The sequence below is a fragment of the Equus caballus genome, chromosome 14 (genome assembly GCF_041296265.1).
Source record: "Equus caballus isolate H_3958 breed thoroughbred chromosome 14, TB-T2T, whole genome shotgun sequence".
Lineage (NCBI taxonomy): Eukaryota > Metazoa > Chordata > Mammalia > Perissodactyla > Equidae > Equus > Equus caballus.
In genome coordinates this window covers 106,754,237-106,772,675 of record NC_091697.1, presented here as the reverse complement: position 1 = coordinate 106,772,675, position 18,439 = coordinate 106,754,237, and the positions used below count along the sequence as shown (strand labels likewise).

The window sequence follows — 18,439 nt, the reverse complement described above, 5'->3', positions numbered from 1 at the left end:
TTTGGTTCCCCTTAACCCAGCTGTGATGGGCTGCCATTTTTTTAAAGAAATGCTAAAATCGCAGGGGGGTGAGGTTTGGGAATGCAGAAGCTTCGTGAAATCAGCGAAGCTCCTTAAGAGCCCCAAGGCCTTTATCCCACGATTTTTACCTCCTGTCCCTGTGGGGCTGCATAACCTTTCCTGAGTGGTTCCTGGGACCATGGGGCCGGTCCTCTCCTATTTTCTGCTTGGGGAAGCTCTACCCCCATAAACACACCCAACACAGGTACTGAGCCCATGGCCTCCACCCTGGGGAGTCTTATGGCAGCTTTCCCCCTGCAGGCCGGCAGTCTGGTGTTAATTTACCACAATTACCGCACGCGTAGCTCCACCTGACACGAGAGTGAGCACATCAGGAATGGGGCCTTCTCCCGGTTCCCCATAATCTTACCCGGGATTCATTGTCCTTTTCTTCTTCTTGTCAGTACGTAGGTAATGCCTTTTTGTAAGAAGGGCACAAAGCAACCAAACCGAAACAAAATTCTTTCCTCTCATCCCTCTTCCCAGATCCTGCTCCCTGGGAGTAACCATGACAACAGGGGTGTATGGCCTTTCAGATCACAGATACTTTCAAGGATCCAAATAAACACTCCAGGGCCAAGTTTTGCGGTTGATGGTGTTTTCAGCTCTTCTTTCAACACCAAGTTCATTGAGATAAATTTACATTCAGTAAAATACCCCCGTTTTAAGTATACAGTTTGATGCATTTTGGTAAATGCAAACACCCTTACAACCACAATCATGATACAGAACATTCCATCACCCAGAAAGCTGCTTTGTGCTCCTTTGCTGGCAATCCCCCACCCCAGCCCCAGGCAAACACTGATCCGCCTTCGGTCAATACAGATTCGTTTTGTTTTTTCTAGAATTTCATACATATTGAATCAGGCAGCGTGTAGTCTTTTGTGCCTGTTTTTTTCTCAGCATGATGTTTTTGAGATTCATTCATGTTGCTGTGTCTAGCGGTAGTTTATTCTTTTCTATTGCTGAGTAGTATTCTATTATATGGACACCATAATTCGCTCATCCACTCATCTGTTGCTGGACACTCGAGTTGTTTCCAGTTTGGGGCTATTATAAATAGTCCAAAAAGCTGTTATGTTGTTGTTTTTAATCATGAGAGAGAGAGAGAGTAAATCCAAATTTAGCTCAAGCCTATATATTTCAGAACTTAGCAATTAGCAGGCATATTTCTAAGGCAAATATCTATGTGTGAGTAAAAAGCACAGGTAGGCCATTTCAATCATGATTGTAACGATGGTAATCACTAGCATTCAATGCTTACGTTAATTTGCAGGTTCTGTGTTAGAGGCGATCTCTGGCAGTGACTTGACACTGTTTAGTAATTCTATAAACGCCAGACTCTTAATAAGTTCTTTCTTGATTTCTGAAAAATTTAGGGGCATTTATATATCAAGGTGGTGGTCTAGTGGTTAACACTGGGCTCTTTCACAGCCACGGCCCGAGTTCACGTCCCAGTCAGGGAGCCACCCCACCGGTCTGTCGGCTGTCACTCTGTGGTGGCTGCATGCTGCTGTGATGCTGAAAGCTCTGCCACGGGGATTGCAAGTACCAGCAGGGTCACCCCTAGTGGACAGGTTTCAGTGGAGCTTCCAGAGTAAGACCAGGAAGGAGGACCTGGCCACCCACTGCTGAAAAATCGGCCATGAAAACCCTGTGAATATCTGAGGAGCGCTGTCTGATACAGCCCCAGAAGGCGAAAGGATGGCACAGAAAGACCCAGCAGAGGTCTGCTTTGCCGTCCCAGGGTTGCTGGGAGTCAGAACTGACTCCACTGCACTAAAAACAAAATACGTTAAGGATAAAGTATCGCTGTTTCATGATACTTAGTACAGCTGAGTCCTTTTTCTAAGAGAATTGACTTTCCCAAAACTTTATACTACGGCCTGAAGCTGAGAAACAGCAAACTCACAAGGTCCTTGCACCTTGCTTTTGGCTGTCACTGGCAAGTCACTACCTGCTTTGCAACTTCAGGTTTTGTAAGACACCTGCAAACACATCTCCTTCCTTGATTTCACTCTTTAAGTAATTTCAAAGTAAGAACCCTAGGACCCCTGACTGAGAAGGGCTCTCGCTGCAGAGAGCGCTCCCCGCCCACCCTGGGTGCCTCCTGAGGCAGCCCAGTCCTGAGGGGGCTTTCTCCCTACCACACCCACACCGCTTTAAAAAGACTAATACAAAACATCTCACGATGAAAGTTTGTTTTCTAATGATTGCTTCAATCATAATATGGAAGATTTATTTATTATTACTCTCAACAATGATCTGGATTGGCTAGAAATAATAGGAACTATTCATTCCATAAGGAAATAATATCAATGATTATAATGTACCAAAACTGTTTGTCTCCCCTCCCCTTTTGTTACAAGTAAACAGAGAAAAAAAGAAAGGAAAAAGCTATGGAATGACCACGATGCAACAAATGGCAAGACAGTGACAAGGGACAGAGCCTAAGGAACTGGCCCCCTCCTTGGGCTATCAGATTCTCTTTGTTGCCTGGTCAAAGCCCAGCTGGTCACTGACATTTAATGGAGAGTACCGTGGACAACGTTCTCCCGGTCCTGCAGCCCGAGAATCTCTGCCCTCCAGCTCTTTGCTCCACTTGCAAAGACCTGGCTCCTTGGATGAGTCCAGTGCCATTCAGGCTGGCCCCAAGGATGTGAAGGAACTGCCTGGGGTGACTTCCTGGGAGTAACTTCACAGTCCTACGTCCTCCTCCACAGTCCGCTGGAAGGACAGGCAGGCTCCACTGGCACTTGGAAGATATTCGGGAGTCTAGTAAGAGTTTGGCCCGTGAAACCCTGACCTGTGTGCCTGCTCACACAGATCATTTAACTCCCGACTTAGATCAAGTTGTAGGGAATTTAATAAGGACTATTCCCAGAGACCCCTTAAAGACGGGTCTGCTATAACTACATTCATTCATTAAAAAGAACCTTGGAAAAAAATACAAAGTAGATAGCTCCAAAACATGGTCTGACTGACTTTGCTGACTTCATGAGGCAATTTGGATGATGGAAGACATGCCACCCAAAAAGCAAGACCATCTAGTGAAGTGGCAGAACAGACACACACATTCAAGCCATGACGTCCACACTCCCGGCCGGGAATGCAATTTTCCCCTTTCGATAATTCATTTCCTTTTTTAATAGGTCACGTCTCATTTACCTTGATTTAGCATCAGACCAAGTACAGTTATGTATTTGGCGTGGGGGAGGGAGGAGAAGGGAAAAGAACAAGAGAGAAGTTCATGTGAAATACGGTGACCTTGTCCCGAAAATCCAGGTCCATGCAGGTCAGGCGCTCCACCACATCTTCAATTCTTTTGATATTGTGGCAAGAGTCTAGGGCTTTGCTATGTTTATGTGCTTGAAAGAATAATGAGAAGTACGCTTGAAAATACCATTTGATGAATAACGCTTTTGCATGTGTCACGATGAGGAAGTATCATAATGCACATTTCACCACAAGGCCAGGGAGAATATTTGAAAAGAAAACTCCACTGTAACGTGAAAAATAGACTGATCCCTACATCTGTCTACAGGGTGAATAAATCACTAAACAGATATTTTAATGGCCTTAAAATACAATCAAAAACAGCAATTCCCTAAGGTGGTTAGCCTGAGTCCTCATTAGAAGGTTTATTTTCTTTGTGTGTATAGATTATATATCTACCATTGCAATTATAATAAATTTCCAGGAAAAACATCACATGACCACCTCATGTTAAATGGGCATTCTACACACGATAAGGAATAGAAAGAAAGCATTGAGGTGAAGAATAGGCCATAGCAGCCAACCTTGACGAAGGAAACGCCAGAGGCTGAGGCTCCCACTCTGACAGGAACTTTAGGTGACTTAAAAAAAATCCTTCTTGTGCCATAACTTCTTTCCACCACGTTAGCAGTCGTGTCCCAGTTGCTGCTGTACTTACAGCCCGTGAAGTAAGCGTAGCTCTCAATACATACCTGTCGGATAAACAAACGTTGAACCTGACATAGTTCTCAACATTCTACTGACTTTCTACAGCATTTTCCTGACTTACCACTGGCCTGGTGGTTGGAGACCATTTGATGAAAAGTTAGGAAGTTATCACGACCTTCAGAAGAGATGACCCTCCGCACATTTTGGTCTCTCTTTCGATAAAACATGAACATTCTTTCCCGTAGGATTAGAAGTTAGAGTGCTTTGAACATTTTTAAAAATCTTTATGTTTTAGCCAAAAAAAAAGTAACACACACTTAAAGTCAGTCTCAGTCCTCAGGGGTGACCGTCATAATCAGTGCAAGGTGGAATCTTCAGTAGGTTTTTTTTTCTATGCTCTTCTAAATACATAGAGATTTTTTAAAAGTTCTAAGCAAAAAAAGGTATCTTACTATACATATTGTTTTTCAGTCTGCTTTTTTCTTAGTGAGATTTTCTTAAGTTCGTGAGATAGAACAGGGTCCAGGCAGACCTGCAAAGAAAAGGATCCTCGTCATTCATTAATTCATTCAACAAACATTTACTGAGACTTCTTGTGTGCCTGGCACTGTTCTGGGCACGGGAGATACAGCTGGGAAGAGGTTCTTGCCCTGGCGGCTGACTTCCTGCATCAGGACTCAGGTCTCCTTCAGAGTGTTTGTCACCTACCCCCGGAAGCTTTGGGAACACACATTTTAGTTACTGGCTGAAGCGTCTGATTGCAAACCTTCCACAGGGGCACTTTACATTAAATTCTAAAATTTAATTAAACCACATACACTAGCTAAGAGGGCTTTATTACATCTGTTTTTGTTTGGCCCCAATGAAACCAAAAGATGTGTTTATCTTTGAGTTTAGACTGGCATATCTTTTGTCTTCCTGTTGTTTTGTTCACATCGCTGACGTGCTATTAACACAGGGTGGCTGGCGTCCTCTAACTCCCGGGGAAGAGTCAGGAATCCCCCTGAGACCGCCAAGTCAGGCCTCAACCATACGAGCAACCAGAGAAAGCACATTCCTCTGCAGGAAGTAAGCCTGTTCTCATGCTCTGCGGAGAAACTGCCGTGCGGGCTACTAGAATATTCTGGAATGGGAATATTAAAGCGTACAGCTTTAAAGAAAAAGGATAAACGCCTTCTGGAGTTTCCTGTTTCATGTGTTTCCATGATAAGAGGGAAAAAAACGTGTGTGTGTATGTGTGCACGCACGCACACTTACATGCACACTCTTAACTCCTTGACTGTCCGGCCTCTGAACTCCCAGACCCGGGGTCGGCATCAGTTCCTCGTGCCCAGGCCCCAGGAGCTTGCTCTGAGGCGGAAACGCAAACCCTGCAGTCAGGGGAGTATCTGAGAGGCAGTTCTTCCCGCTGTCTCACTCCACACACCTGCCCCGGCAGGAGGAGGCAGAGCCTCGGGCCCTCCTTGGAGGCTGCTGGTCGTTCCCCCAGCCTCTGGTCTCTCATGGCCCTCGAGTCAACCAGCCAGCTGCCTGCACAGAGGCGCCCTTGAGGCCAGCCTGGCCCGTCGGGAGCATCTCTAGCTGCCGCTGGCCCTGCTCTGCCTGGACGCTGCGGCATTTGTGCAGACCATGTGGGAACTCTCCCAGCCCTTGTGCAGTCCCAGCTCTTGACCTCCGGGAAGAACTCATGGAGCCCGGCAGCTGCAGGGAGCTGCCCGGAGGACAAAACGGCACTGGCTTGGCCCGAACACGTGCGTCTCCTGGGCCCCGCCGCCCACTGACGCTGCAGCTGGCTGGGGGCCCGAGGGTTGGCTAGGTGAGCTCCGCGGCCATCCAGCCGGCCCTGCGTCTGTGCACGTCCGTGCCCAGCGGAGCCTGAGCTGCTGCTGCAGCTGTAGCTGGTCCCGTAGACAGCCAAGCAGGTCCAGTGATGCAGCAGGACTACTGTCCATCCACTCCCTCCCGCATGAGGGTGGGGTTGCTATTGCTTGATGCAAAAGCTGCTGAGCGCCAGCCTGGGTTCCTTAACTGCAGCACGAGTCACTGTGGCCCGTCACATCTCCCCGGGACTCAGGGCGAGGGAATCTGCTCCGTGGGTGCTCCTGTGTTTGCTGTGTCGTCAAGAGTCCTCCTGCAACACCTCCGGAGCTGGGGCAAGCCAGCCGCCTGCCTGCTAGGTTCGTTTCCCATTGCTGTTGTCACACAAGCACAGTGGGTCAAACGACACCAATTTATCGTCTCATAGCTCTGGAGATCAGAAGTCCAAAACGAACCTTATGGGGTAAAATCAAGGTGTCCGCAGGCCTGCCTTCCTTGGGAAGGCTCCAGGGCAGAATCTGTTCCCTTGAGTTTTCCAGTTTCCAGAAGCTGCCTGTGTTCCTTGGCTCATGGCCCCTTCTTCCATCTCAAACTGCATCACTCCAACCTCTGCTTCCATCATCCTTCCCCTCCTCCTGTCTTTACACTTGCCTCCCTTTCACAGGGTCCTTGTGATGACATTGGGCCCGTCCGGATAATCTAGTGTAATCTCACCATTTTAAGATCCTTAATTACATCTAGAAAGTTCCTTTGCCATGTAAGGTAACATATTCACAAGTTCTGGGGATGAAGACATGGACACCTTTCGGGGGCCGTTACTCAGCCCGCCATACTTGCTTAGTCATCTCCTTTGGGGCTTGTTGCTTCTTGCCGTTCCCCGTGATGTCACCCCCCTGTCTGACGCTCCAGACCCCACGCTGACAGCAGCACACTCGTTAGCTCACAGCAGGACAAAACAGGGACAGGCTTTACCTGATGCTCTGGTAAGAGGGTCCGCTTGCTGTTCCTGGGCCGACCCTGGGGGCCTGTTGAGTAAAGCTCCGGGGGGCAGAGAACCTCGTCTGGCTTATTCACCAGTGAGCCCCCATGCCCAGAAACGCAGCTCCTGGAGCACCCGAGGTGCTTCCCACATGTGTGTGGGATGAACGCCTTTCTTCAGCTTGTCGCCAGCTGCCTGCTTCTGCTCACACATGAAGTTCCTCCCCACAGAGCACGCCATATCTCTGTGACACATGGGCTTCCCCTCCTCGGGCCCCAGGCTGGATGCCTGGTGGCGCTTTGACCAGAAGAGACAGCAAGGAAGATGGCAGGTTTTGGAGGAAAATAAGTTCTGTATTGTACATACTAAGTTTGAGGTGCTGAGAAGTCCACCAGGCTGAGCTGTCAAGCAGGAGGTTGGAGATGTGGCAGGAAAATGGCAAGGCTGGAAATACAGATCTAGGAGTCAGCCATGCCAAAGAAGCAGGTGATGGCACAGGACCAAGGAAACCGCCGAGGGAAAGTGTGTGGAGGGAAAGGCAAGAGCTAATTAGGTTAATTTTCCAGCATCCAAAATTAGCGTTGATGTCAACATCATTTTTGGGTAATATTCCTACATTTTAATAATCACACCCCCTGACACATATATTTTTAGATTCAAAAGTCCTGGTCAGGTCACAGGCCTTACCCATGACACCTGTTTCCTGTTCCCTCCTAGCCCCAAGCACCCCTTCCAGGATGGAGTTCCCCATGTCTCACTCACCCGCTCCTACTTAAAAATCTGTCCTGTCATTCCCATCCCACCTGGGGTGGCGGGCCTTTACCAGCTGTCCAGCCTTTTCCTTCTCCCTGCACCCCCTCCTGGCACCAGTCGCACCGCATGGCTTGAAGCCAGAATGTGGGATTGCCAAGCTCAGACAGCTTCTGTGTGGCGGTGCCTGCTTCAGTTTACTGCTACCACCACCACGCACAATCAGGTTTAAAAGGTATTCCGTTTTAATGGGTCTCCATTTAAATGTGCAATTTGTTACACAGCAATAGGTAACTAACATCACCAGGAACGGGTACCACCTCCAACCTGCTCCTCCTCTGGATGTGGCAGCTCAGCTAACCTCCACAGACCCTCACTGCTCTCGCCATGGGGTCACCTGCATTGAGCTGGGAGCATCTTTGTACCAGGAATCTCATAATCATCCTCAGCCTCCGTCCACGGGCTCACACAATGTCTACTTCAAGAAGGAATAAAATGTAAAATGCTAATAAGGATTTGAAAAAAGAATTACTTTGATAGCTAAAGAAGAGTAAATTAATGTAAATATGAAAGTCTACTTTTTTACTCATCAAAGTAGTAAGGTTTAAAAAAATATTCATACTTGGGTGAAAAGGTCACTCAATGTTTCTGAAGTGTATTAGAACATTAAACAATTTTCATGCTCTTTGATGCAGAGTTGATTACCCTTCTGGGAATAGCTTCTATGAAAGCAATAAGAAATACAGATAGAAATTTACAGCCAAAGAAATTCAGTGTGGATTTAAATGTTGGACACAACCTTTGAACTATAATACAGGATTTGTTTTTTTAAAAAAATTATACATTGATTTCATTTGAACCTGTGTTGCTATTGAAAACTAAGGTTAAACATTTTTTTATTATGTGGGCAAATTGTTAAGGAGAAATGCAAGATACAAAATTATAAAACTATAAAATATAGTTTCAACTCTAGAAATGCAAACATACCCAAGGTGAAGGCTGGAGGGCAATGTGCTAAAATGTTAGCGTCACTTTTTGTTTGAACAATTCTCCCAGGCAAGGATTTGGGATAATTATTTTCTTCTTCACACTGCTGAGAATTTTCACACTGACAGGTATTAGTTACATAATCAGAAAAGAAAACATTTAAAAATTGCAAATGTGTGGCAAATACCATTTCTTAAAGTATCTCGTATTTGCCAGTGCCCTCTATCCGTGAACCAGAATGTTTTGGGTGATCCTGAATGATTCACAGCAAAAGGCCCGGCCACCCCAGGCTTCACCCGGCTCCTTCCTTCAGTTCAGGGAGGAATGGACGTTCCCTAATAAGACTGTGCCTCGGGAAGCAAGTGTGTCACGAGCCCGGAGGACGCCGGGAAGGTGTGTCCACTGCGGCCTTCGGGCGTGGCAGCGAAGTGCCCGGGCGAGGTGCTGGGAGGGAAACCCCGTGAGCTGGGGATTGTGTTTCCTTTACTTACGGATGGAAGTGGGGAGAGAGAACACAATTACAGAAAGCTGGTCACTGATTCTGAAAAAGACTCAAATTACTGACAGCTTAAAGTAATCAACGCTATGAAAGCCATAATTATCCCAATACTGTAAAGGTTCGGAGTTTAAAAAAAAGGAAACTTCTTCCAATCTGTGTCTCTCTGTCTGGATCTCCCTGGTTACATAACTGGAAAAGGCCCGCTCAGGAATGAATCCCAGATGGCCGTGCTCAGTGTTGGCTTTGAAGTGTGTTCAACTCCGTTTATCTGGTCCGTGGTTGAAGATGGGGTGGAAGGATCCAGCGACGCAACTGTGTCCAGGCCCCACACTCGGGGCAGAGCATCTGGTCCTGGGCACAGTGTGTGAGGGAAGAATTAGCCCTTCTGGCCTGTTGATTCTGATCCCGGCCACTTGGCAGAGACGGGCAGAGGGTGTTGCTTCCTGGCCTGCTGGCCCTGGGGCCTGGGGGCTGGCTGAGCCGCTTCTTGCCATGCTATGTGAAGGCTGCGGCTCTGAGCATGAGCTGGGCTTGGCCTCACTGGTTTCTTCCAACCAGGGAGGCCTCAGACCACTCTTAACTGGGTAAGGTCAAGTGGGGCCCCGGGGTTTCAGTCTCCGTCGTGTGTCTTGGTATTTATAGCTTGCTGCTCTGCTCATTTTCTCTCAGGTAGTTAATTATATCATTTCTCTCTCCAGTTTTCCGAAAGGGATAATTGACTCAAGAAGCTGGAGCATCAAATATTTGTGGAGGGCCGTGAGAGGTGACTGTGGGAGGCAGCGAAAGTGAGAAGGTGCCACTGAGAATCGTGGAACCAGGGAAGGCCAGCCCCACAAAGGCACGAGGAGTCGTTTGCTCCGGGGACTGCAGACCAGACCCTACGGGGACAGCGGTTACCCAAAGGCTGGAACTCGGCAGGTCTGTCACAGCATGGAGCACCAGGGCTGTGGACTGCAGAACAAATGCACACCCCTCCTACTGGCATGCAAAACTAAAAATCAAAATTAAAAATAATGATTTGCGGGCCAAAGAAAACACAACTGCAGGTTAGATTTGGCCCAAGGGTCAGCAATTTGACATTCCCGGGTGGTCCTGCCCCTTCATTGTACATATAATAAACAGGTCCAGAAAGAGGACCATTCAGTTAGTGGGAAGCTGGGCCTAGAACTCGGGTCTTCTGGATCCCTGGCCACAAGCCTCCTGGTCTGGATCTCTGCTGAGAAACCGCCTTGATGGCAGCCCTCTGCTCCCTCACTGGGACCGTGTTAACAGTTTGACCACTAAAAAGCTCCCCCCCTGGAATCCTGCCTGTTCCAGGAAATGGCCAGCCTCAAAAAACTCTCCATCTCTAACACGACACGATCTTGTAAAATTCAAGGGGGTCGCTTGCCCCCTTGCAGCCAATCAAAGACTGCCACGTGTCCCCGAAGGCCAAGCGGACGGTCTCCGTGGTTCCAAAACTCCCATTTCGATAGCATGCCTGCCAATCTGTCTCAGCGTCTCCTCTTCCTGCTCCACGAGGCCACTGTCCTCCCGAACACCTTCCAGCCCTGGCTGAGACAGCGGGGCCTGTGGAGGGCCCCCTCACTGCAGGTCTACGACTCGAAAGCTGGTGTCCTTCTTGTCCCGGACTTAGCTTTGCCTTTGACACAGGCCTGCAGCTCTCAGGGATTTCTTCTGTGTCTCTCTGTTCCTGGCAGAGTCAATATAATCGGGCCCCTCTCACCGGGAAACGTTAGCTAACTTTCCAATGCAGCCCACATTCCTAGGATGCCAGCTGGCAATTTCTGCTCCCCCGCCCTGGAACGGCAGGAGAGGCACCCGGGCCACGGGGGCCTGGGAACGGGCCGCCTGCCCTCTGGGGCCTTGCACCCTGGCTCCCTCTCATGCAGGGTGATCTCCCGGAGCCCCAGCCACCCCTGCCCACGCTGCCCAGGCCCCCCATCCAGGCCCCCGCCACCTCCTCACCTCCCAGTCCTCGCTCGCTGGGGACCTGCGATCCAGCAAGTCACATAACCTCTCTGCACTGCTGTTTTCTCTCAGCTGTGAGAACGAAAACACATCCAGTCAACATCCACTTACTGAATATTTTCTCTGTGGCTCAAGTTGAGCAAAAGCCTGAGGGAGCCAGCCTCCCCAACCCTCCCCCACGAGAATCTGCTGAATGGCACCCTTACAAGAGCTGCATTTATCAAGCGCTTACTGTCCCCAGGTGCAGAGCTGAGCACCTTACATTCTTCCTCCTGTTTAATTCTCGTGAAAATCCTGTGAGGTAGGCATTCTGATCCCCTTTGTGCCAGTGATAAACTCCAGGTTTCAGAGAGGCTTAGCAAGTTGCCTGGAGTCACACAGGAGCAGAATCCAGATTTGAACCCAGTTTTAAGCTGGACTCTTGATCACCTTCCTGAATGGCATGTCTGCCTTTCACTGGGAGTCTCAGCCTCTCCTCCACCTCATCCCACATCACAGACCCGTCCCCACACCACCCACAGTCATCCCAGAGGGGCCTGGTATGAGTTTCTGGGGGGTGGAGAGAGAGCACCAATTTAGGTCCCGGTAAGTCCTAAGGCATACTAACTTTTACAGGTACCACCCACATGATGTCAACCATATTAAATGCTCCAGCATCCTATTTTAAATATAAATGCTGTTGAAAATTATTTTGAAAGGCAGTTTATGAATTTGCTTTTGAAATTATTTCTTATTTTTACTCGGCAACTTTATTTTTTTTATCTTGAAATCAATTTAATTGATTTTATCTGAAACGTTTTGCAGTTCCTGGAGAAGCCCTAGGCCCTGGGCTTATACAGTGCTTAAAGGATTTAAAGAACAATCCTGGGGACGGGCAAGAGGGGGGTGCACACAGCCCCAGGCGTTGCCACGTGCGTTGCTCTGCGTCCTCACAGGGCCGCACTAAATCCCCTCCCTGAGTGCCGTCTGGGACTTGCCCACCCCAGGTTGGCTGCTGTCAAAGAGCATTTCCAACCTGCTGGTGCTGCGGGAGGCGAGTGATGGGACCCGGGGGGGGTCTATGCTGTGCATCACAGAGTATCGGCCCCTGAAAAAGTGGGTGCCCACCGCCCCCCCCCGCCGAGTGAGGGCCAGAGACCAGACTGGCAAGGCCGCTCTTTAGAGACACTGGCAGCGCTTGGTCTCCAGGATGGTGTGCAGGGTCCCTGCTCTCCGAAAGCAGAGCGTCCCTCTGAAGCCTTTTGTACACCGAAATGGCATAAGGCGAAGAGGCAGTTACCATTCATTTATATGGGAAGATCTTCAAGCGTTCCCAGACCCAAAAATAACCTACCAAATCACACTAAGTAACGCATAAAACCTAAAAGAACGAGGGCACATAGTCAGAACGGGAATGCTATGATAGATACCCAGCGCATGGAAAGGAGCGATAAGGTCTCTACAGTGTGGTTTCACTCAGCACAACCGGGAAGACAGGGAGCACAGGGAGGCTGAGAGGGGCTGGTGGTGACAAGCATGTGTTAGGCTGAGACCTCGGAGGTGGGGGAAGCGGGGAGGAACAGGAGGCTGGGGTGCAGGAGAGAGAGGAAGAGGGTCTCACTGTGTCTGAATCCAACAGGGCAGGCAGGTCAAGGACGTCTGCACCTTCTTCTCTGTCTGCCCGTCTCACTGTCGAGGGTGGAGGTTCCTCATGGGCTTGGGGCTGCTGCGGCAGGCCTGCAATGTGACAGCATGCTCACTGCTCAGCCTCCGGAACGGCTCCCCGCAAAACAAATGCTGAATGCTATTTTCACTTTTCACCTTTTTTCGTAAAAGTGAAAATCCTCTTCTGGTTCCTTTCGGTTAGTGAGAACAGGTGCTAACGTATCCCTCCTGTAAGAGTGAAGTGGCGGACAACGAACTTTCGGATAGTGGGGGAAACCTGCTTAGTTTTCGGGGGGCCGTCATAGCAGACCCCACAGACTGGGGGCTTCAACAACAGAAGTTCATTTTCTCCCAGTCCTGGGGGCCAGAAGTCCAAGGTTGAGGTGCCGTGGGGTGGTGTCCTCTGCGGCCACGAGGGAGGGAAGGGTACGTTCCAGGCCTCTCTCCTCAGCTTGCAGATGGCTGCCGTCTTGCTGCCTCTTCACAGGGTCATCGTATGTTCTGCACGTCCCTGGTGTCTGTCTGTCTGTCCTGATCTCCTTTTCTTATACAGACACCAGTCACATTGGGTTAGGACTCACCCTAATGGCTGAATTTCAACTTCATCGCCTCTTCAAGGGCCCTGTCACCAAACACAGTCACATTCTGACGGGCTCAGGTTAGTTAAGGCTTTGATGTACGAATTTGGGGGTAAGGCACACTTCAGCCCATAACGGCTGGGTTTCATTGTCAAACACCCTGATAATGCTCAGGACCACTTCCTCCGTCTCTGCCTAGGCCTCGGGAGAGGGCTCTGCACACCCAGGGTGGAGCTGGAATGGGGCAGACTGAGTGCTCCTAGTGCTTCTACCCTGGGGGTGCTTGTTAGGCACTGTACTAAATAAACGCTTTACCAGCCTTAACTCAACATCCAGTGATGTAGTTATCACCCCCAGTTTGAGCATCAGAAAACAGAGAGGTTAAACATTTTGCCCACGGTTAGTCAGCTAATAGATGGCAGAGCTGGGATGTGAATTGAAGTGGTCCATGCTCTCAGCCTCCACAATATAAACACCCTTATACATGGCGGGAGGGGAATAGATTTTCATTTCCAAAGGACTTGGTTTGCCTACCGTGTGTGTGTGTGTGTGTGTGTTTGTGTGTCAGAGGAAGGTGTTCTTGCTGTCTGTTTTGTTGTTTGGTTTTCTGTAGGACGCTTCAGAGGATTTTGCCTGGGAGATAACCTATAGTTAGGCCCTTGGTTTCAAAGATGAAGGCCCCGGAAGGAACTCTGGCTGGTGGCCTAGCAGTTGGGAGGGGATAGGCACTGTGAGCTTGAGGTTAAAAGTAGAGCCCTGCCCCCCAGGATGGTCTCCCTCCACTTGCAAGGGGTCTGCACAAATGGCACACCAGGAGTGGCCTGAGCCCAGGCACACACAGGCAGCCTGATGGGCAGAGTCAGGATGCTCAGTGCCTGTGGAGAGGGATCCCTGTGACTCTGAGACCCTCCGTGACAGTCCCCAAGGCCAAGCCTGGCATGGAGAGAAGGAGATGCCAGGGAAGCCACCCTCCCTCAAAAAGACGGCAGTGACTGAGAGATGAGGACAGACCGTGCTGCCCCGCAAGCCCAAGACTTCTTACATAAGGAGCACGCAGAATCCGACAACTGGTCCTGGGTTCTCCACATCTGAGAGAGTGGACGCATGCATCAGATGTATTTTGATTTAGAAAAATAAATGTGACATTTCTTACCATTTGAGTGTCATGGAGCAATTTATATCATACATTTATTCTGGCTCTTTCCCAATATTTTCCATCTTGTTTAAGCCGAAGGATCCCAAACTGGGTGTGATAGGTGAGTTGAGAGTGTACAGAAAGGGGCTCAGAATTCACACCAACCAACCCAACTGATGCCCTGCCAGCAGGAGATGCAGCTTATACACAAGAGCCAAGTATGTGTTTAGCGTGTGGTCTATCTTTCCAAGCAAGGCATGAGGCTTCTCCAGATAGGAACAGGATCTTTCTGTTGTTCTCTCCCCCTATCTTGTAATGGTCAGCATGGATCCCAACACCTGCAGAACGCTCATAAATAGGAAGAAAAGTGTGCTTCAGATTTGAATGATCTTTGTGCACACACATTTTCTGGGTAATGACAGATCTGCCGCTAAAATGGGCATTAGTCCCAGCCAACTGAGATTTGAGTGGGGATTTTATGCTAGAAGCATCATAATCAGAAATGGCCTGGTAGCTCTGAGCAGGCACTGGACAAGGAGTGCCCTGGAAGTTGTCGGCAGCTTTCTACTGTCCTTCACGTGGCAGACTCTCACCTGGTCAGTGGGGAAAGGACAGCTGTAGAGTCCAGGAGGTGGGTTGGGAATTGTTTAACCTTGGTTGAATTCCTTGGGTAAATTACTTAGCCTCTCTTAACCTCCTTTCCTGGTTTTTAAAATGGGAGAAAGAGCACTTACACTAAGGAATTGCTAAGAAGATTAAATGATATAACTTATGCAAAGCCCCTAGCACAGAGAAAATGCTCATCATCGCTGGTCACCCTACCTCACCGCCCCCCCCCGGCCCCTCTCCATCCATTCCTCAGGTGTAAGGCCAGCATCCAGAAATGCTCCTGAGCAAAGTGAGCACTGGAAAGCATTGCTAGAGGAGAGAAGACAGCCCGGAGACTCGGATCAGGCTGACTCGCGAAGCTCACATCAATAAAGGGCACAAAGACTCAGGACGAGGAATACAGCCCATGTGGGGACTGCAAGTCATGCCCCCTAGGACCTGTCACTGGGAGCCCTTGACCCTGCTCACTTCCACCTCAGAGCCATCTATTGCAAAAGCAGCTAAGCATTGTAGGCTCCCATGGGGGCAGTGGCAGGATGGTTAAACTCATAGATTGGAGTTTAAATCCTCACTCTGCCACTTGCGACCTCGTGACCTTGGACATGTCACATAACCCATCTGAGCCTGTTTTATCCCCTGTAAACTGCATGAGGTGCTCTGCAGGGGGCCCGGCACGCAGCCAGCGCTCAGGGCGTCCTGGCGTCATAACATGGTGGTTAAGAGCGTGCACTTGGGAGCCTGGCTCTGCCACTTACCAACTTACTAACCCGGTCAAGTAACCGGCCTCTCGATGCCTCAGTTTCTTCATTTGCAAGGTGGAGACAGAAATGTTACCTAATGCTCTCAGTTTGGGCACCTCTGGAAGCTCTGAGACAAGGAGTCTATTTGGAAGGTGCCCCTAGGACACGCTGGCAGGGGAATAGCGGAGTGAAACCGGGAAGGGAAGGAGCGAATGGGGGTCACCTCTGTGGGCAGGCAGAGCTTCTTTGCTCTGGGGAACTAACTACAGGAGAGCATGTCGAACAAGCCCCAGTATTCCCACCTGAGGGTCAAGGCAGCGGGGGCGTTTATCCCTCAAGTCCCCATCTGTCGTTGCTTCAGGCTGTTCCTGAGGATCTTGACTCCCAGCTCCCCAGTGTCCCGCATGGGGGTTGAGCGTGCTCCTGTAGCCGGGAAAACAGAAGCTTACTCACGCAGAGAATTTCAGGCGCTTGCAGTGACAGTCTGCAGTGAGAGGAGACAACACGGACGGGGCACCACAGCATCGCTACACTCCCTCACAGGGTTGTTACCACAATGTAACAAAAGAAATATGAAAGTTCTTAGAACAATGCCTGGCACAGGGTAATCACTCTCCCAAATGACATTCATCCTAAACAGGTTCAAATAATGTTTTACTTAAAAACATCTCAAAGTACTTGTGAGTGTTCTTACTTTCTTATTTAATGAAAGGGGAGAATTAGGAAAAAGTAATTTAATTCAATAAATATTTGTGAAGAGGCCACCATGCCTGTGAAGCACTGTGCTCACACGAAATCAACAGAAATCAAGAACTTGCACATCTGAGACGAGGTTCTACGCCCACCCCGTCTTCCTAAGCATATCCTTTTGCTCGTCACCCCTTAGAAAATATTTTTTCTTTCTTCTTGACCCCTTCCTTGCTTCAGTTTGCAATTTGCAGGAGGGGTTGCTGGTAATCTTTGAAAGATCACGGCTAGAATAGGAATTGCCCAAATCACAGCGAAACTCACTTTTCAATTCTATGAAGATTTCAAAGAAAAAAATGGTCACCAGGCGCTCTCAGCAGGCTGCTCGACAGCAGAAGAGATTCATGCCATCCTCCCCTGTTACTGACCTAGTGCCTCACCTTAAATATGAAGGGGCCATAAAGAATGAACAGGCATTTGGGAAAAATCAACGGCACAAAAGAGGACTGAAAGGAACAAATAGAACAACAATGTACAATTGATAACAGAGGGAACGGGAGTAACGCAGGACAGAAAAGAGAAGCTTTACAATACGCTCTGAGAAACTTGAGACGTATCAAAGCACAAAACAAGAACAGGTTGCTATGAAAAGGAAGCAAATAGAGAACAGATCCAAGAAACAAGAGTGCTTGCATATTAAAGAACACCGAGGTGTGAATCTAACAGAACACACATGGGCTGGGGATACTAAAACACATCGTGACCTACGATCATGACCACAAGGAGACTTGGGCATTTCTATTTTATTGTAGGAAGACCTCAGACCTGGATTTGAAACTCAGAGTCTCATTAGCTGTGAGATTTTGGTAAATTAATCTCAACTATCTGCCACCAAAGCATTTCTAACATGACAGGTAATTCCAATATCTCGGTCATCTCAGTGTTGGCATCCATTGCTTGTCTTTCTTCATTGGGTCTGAGATCTTCCTGTCTCTTGTACAACAAGTGATTTTCAATGGAAAGCTGGCATTTTCGTATTATATTGTGAGACTGAGTCTTATTTAAACCATCTGTTCTAGCGCATCCTTTTTTTTACACCCACTCCAGCGGGTAAAGAAGGTGGGGACACATCCCCTTGTTACTTACAGGTGGAGGTTCCCCACTTGGTCCCTGTTGACATCTGAGGTGAAGGCTCCTCTTCACGGCACATGGGAGTGGTAGTTCTGGGTCCCCAGGTGGCCTCCACTGACACTGATGTGGGGTGGGGCCTTCCACCGACTGGTAGGGAATAAAGTCATGGCTCCTCATTTGACCTCCTCTGACTCCATCATGGTGGGGGTGGGGGAAGTGCCTCATCACAGCCTTGTGAGGGTGGGAGTCTAGGTTTGTGTTGGCATGGGTTGGGGGAGGGCCACAGTTTATCCTGGGTATTTGGCTGGAGTAGAGTGATTATTATCTAAGTTTCCTGTTTTGCCAGGCTATACCTTTCCTGGTCCTTTGGCTAAAGAGAGCAGGCATTTGTAGGGGATTTTTATGTCTGCACCATTGGCATTTCTTGGGTACCACGTTCTTCAACACCAAGTCTAGGATGTAAGAGGCAACAAGAAGACCCAAGGAGCTCTCCTCCATGTCATTCCTTGGGTCCTCATGTCCCTAGCTGATCTGCTTTCTTTTCTCTATCTTTCAGAGTCTTCTTATGCTTATTTCATAAATAATGTCCAGGGTTTTTAGTTGTATATAGTGGCAGGAATAGGCAAAAATATGTCTATTCTATCTTGCCTGAGGTCGAAGTCATCATTTTTCATTTCAGAGTAACTAGTATAACTAAGAATTTCATTGCAAGGCTTAGAAAATCCTACTGCTAAGAAATAGTCATGATTTTATAGAAACCCATAAAAGCTGATGTTCGGGGGCCAAAACTAACTTTTCTAATAGAGAGAGACTTTATGTAAGTTTTCGCTCAATGTTATTGTTTCGTTTAGGGGACCCCTTTCAACTGTGATAGATGTGACATGTCATAAAAAGAATATTAAAAGTGCCAGGTTGTCACTGTGCTTT

General features: G+C 48.7%; 1 long non-coding RNA gene across 3 annotated transcripts in view; it reads right to left on the bottom strand.

Moving 5' to 3' along the window:
- Nucleotides 1–641: 641 nt before the first annotated feature.
- Nucleotides 642–18,439, bottom strand: part of LOC111767922 (uncharacterized) — a 56,735-nt gene continuing 38,937 nt past the window's right edge. For 2 of the 3 annotated variants that reach the window (XR_011425234.1, XR_011425235.1), the window contains 3 exons: nucleotides 10,986–11,060; nucleotides 4,106–4,516; nucleotides 642–4,028 (listed from right to left, as the gene is read on the bottom strand). This is a non-coding gene — a long non-coding RNA (uncharacterized lncRNA). Of the gene's footprint in view, nucleotides 4,029–4,105; nucleotides 4,517–10,985; nucleotides 11,103–18,439 lie in introns of those variants that run through there. The other variant, XR_002799873.2, reaches the window with a different exon arrangement.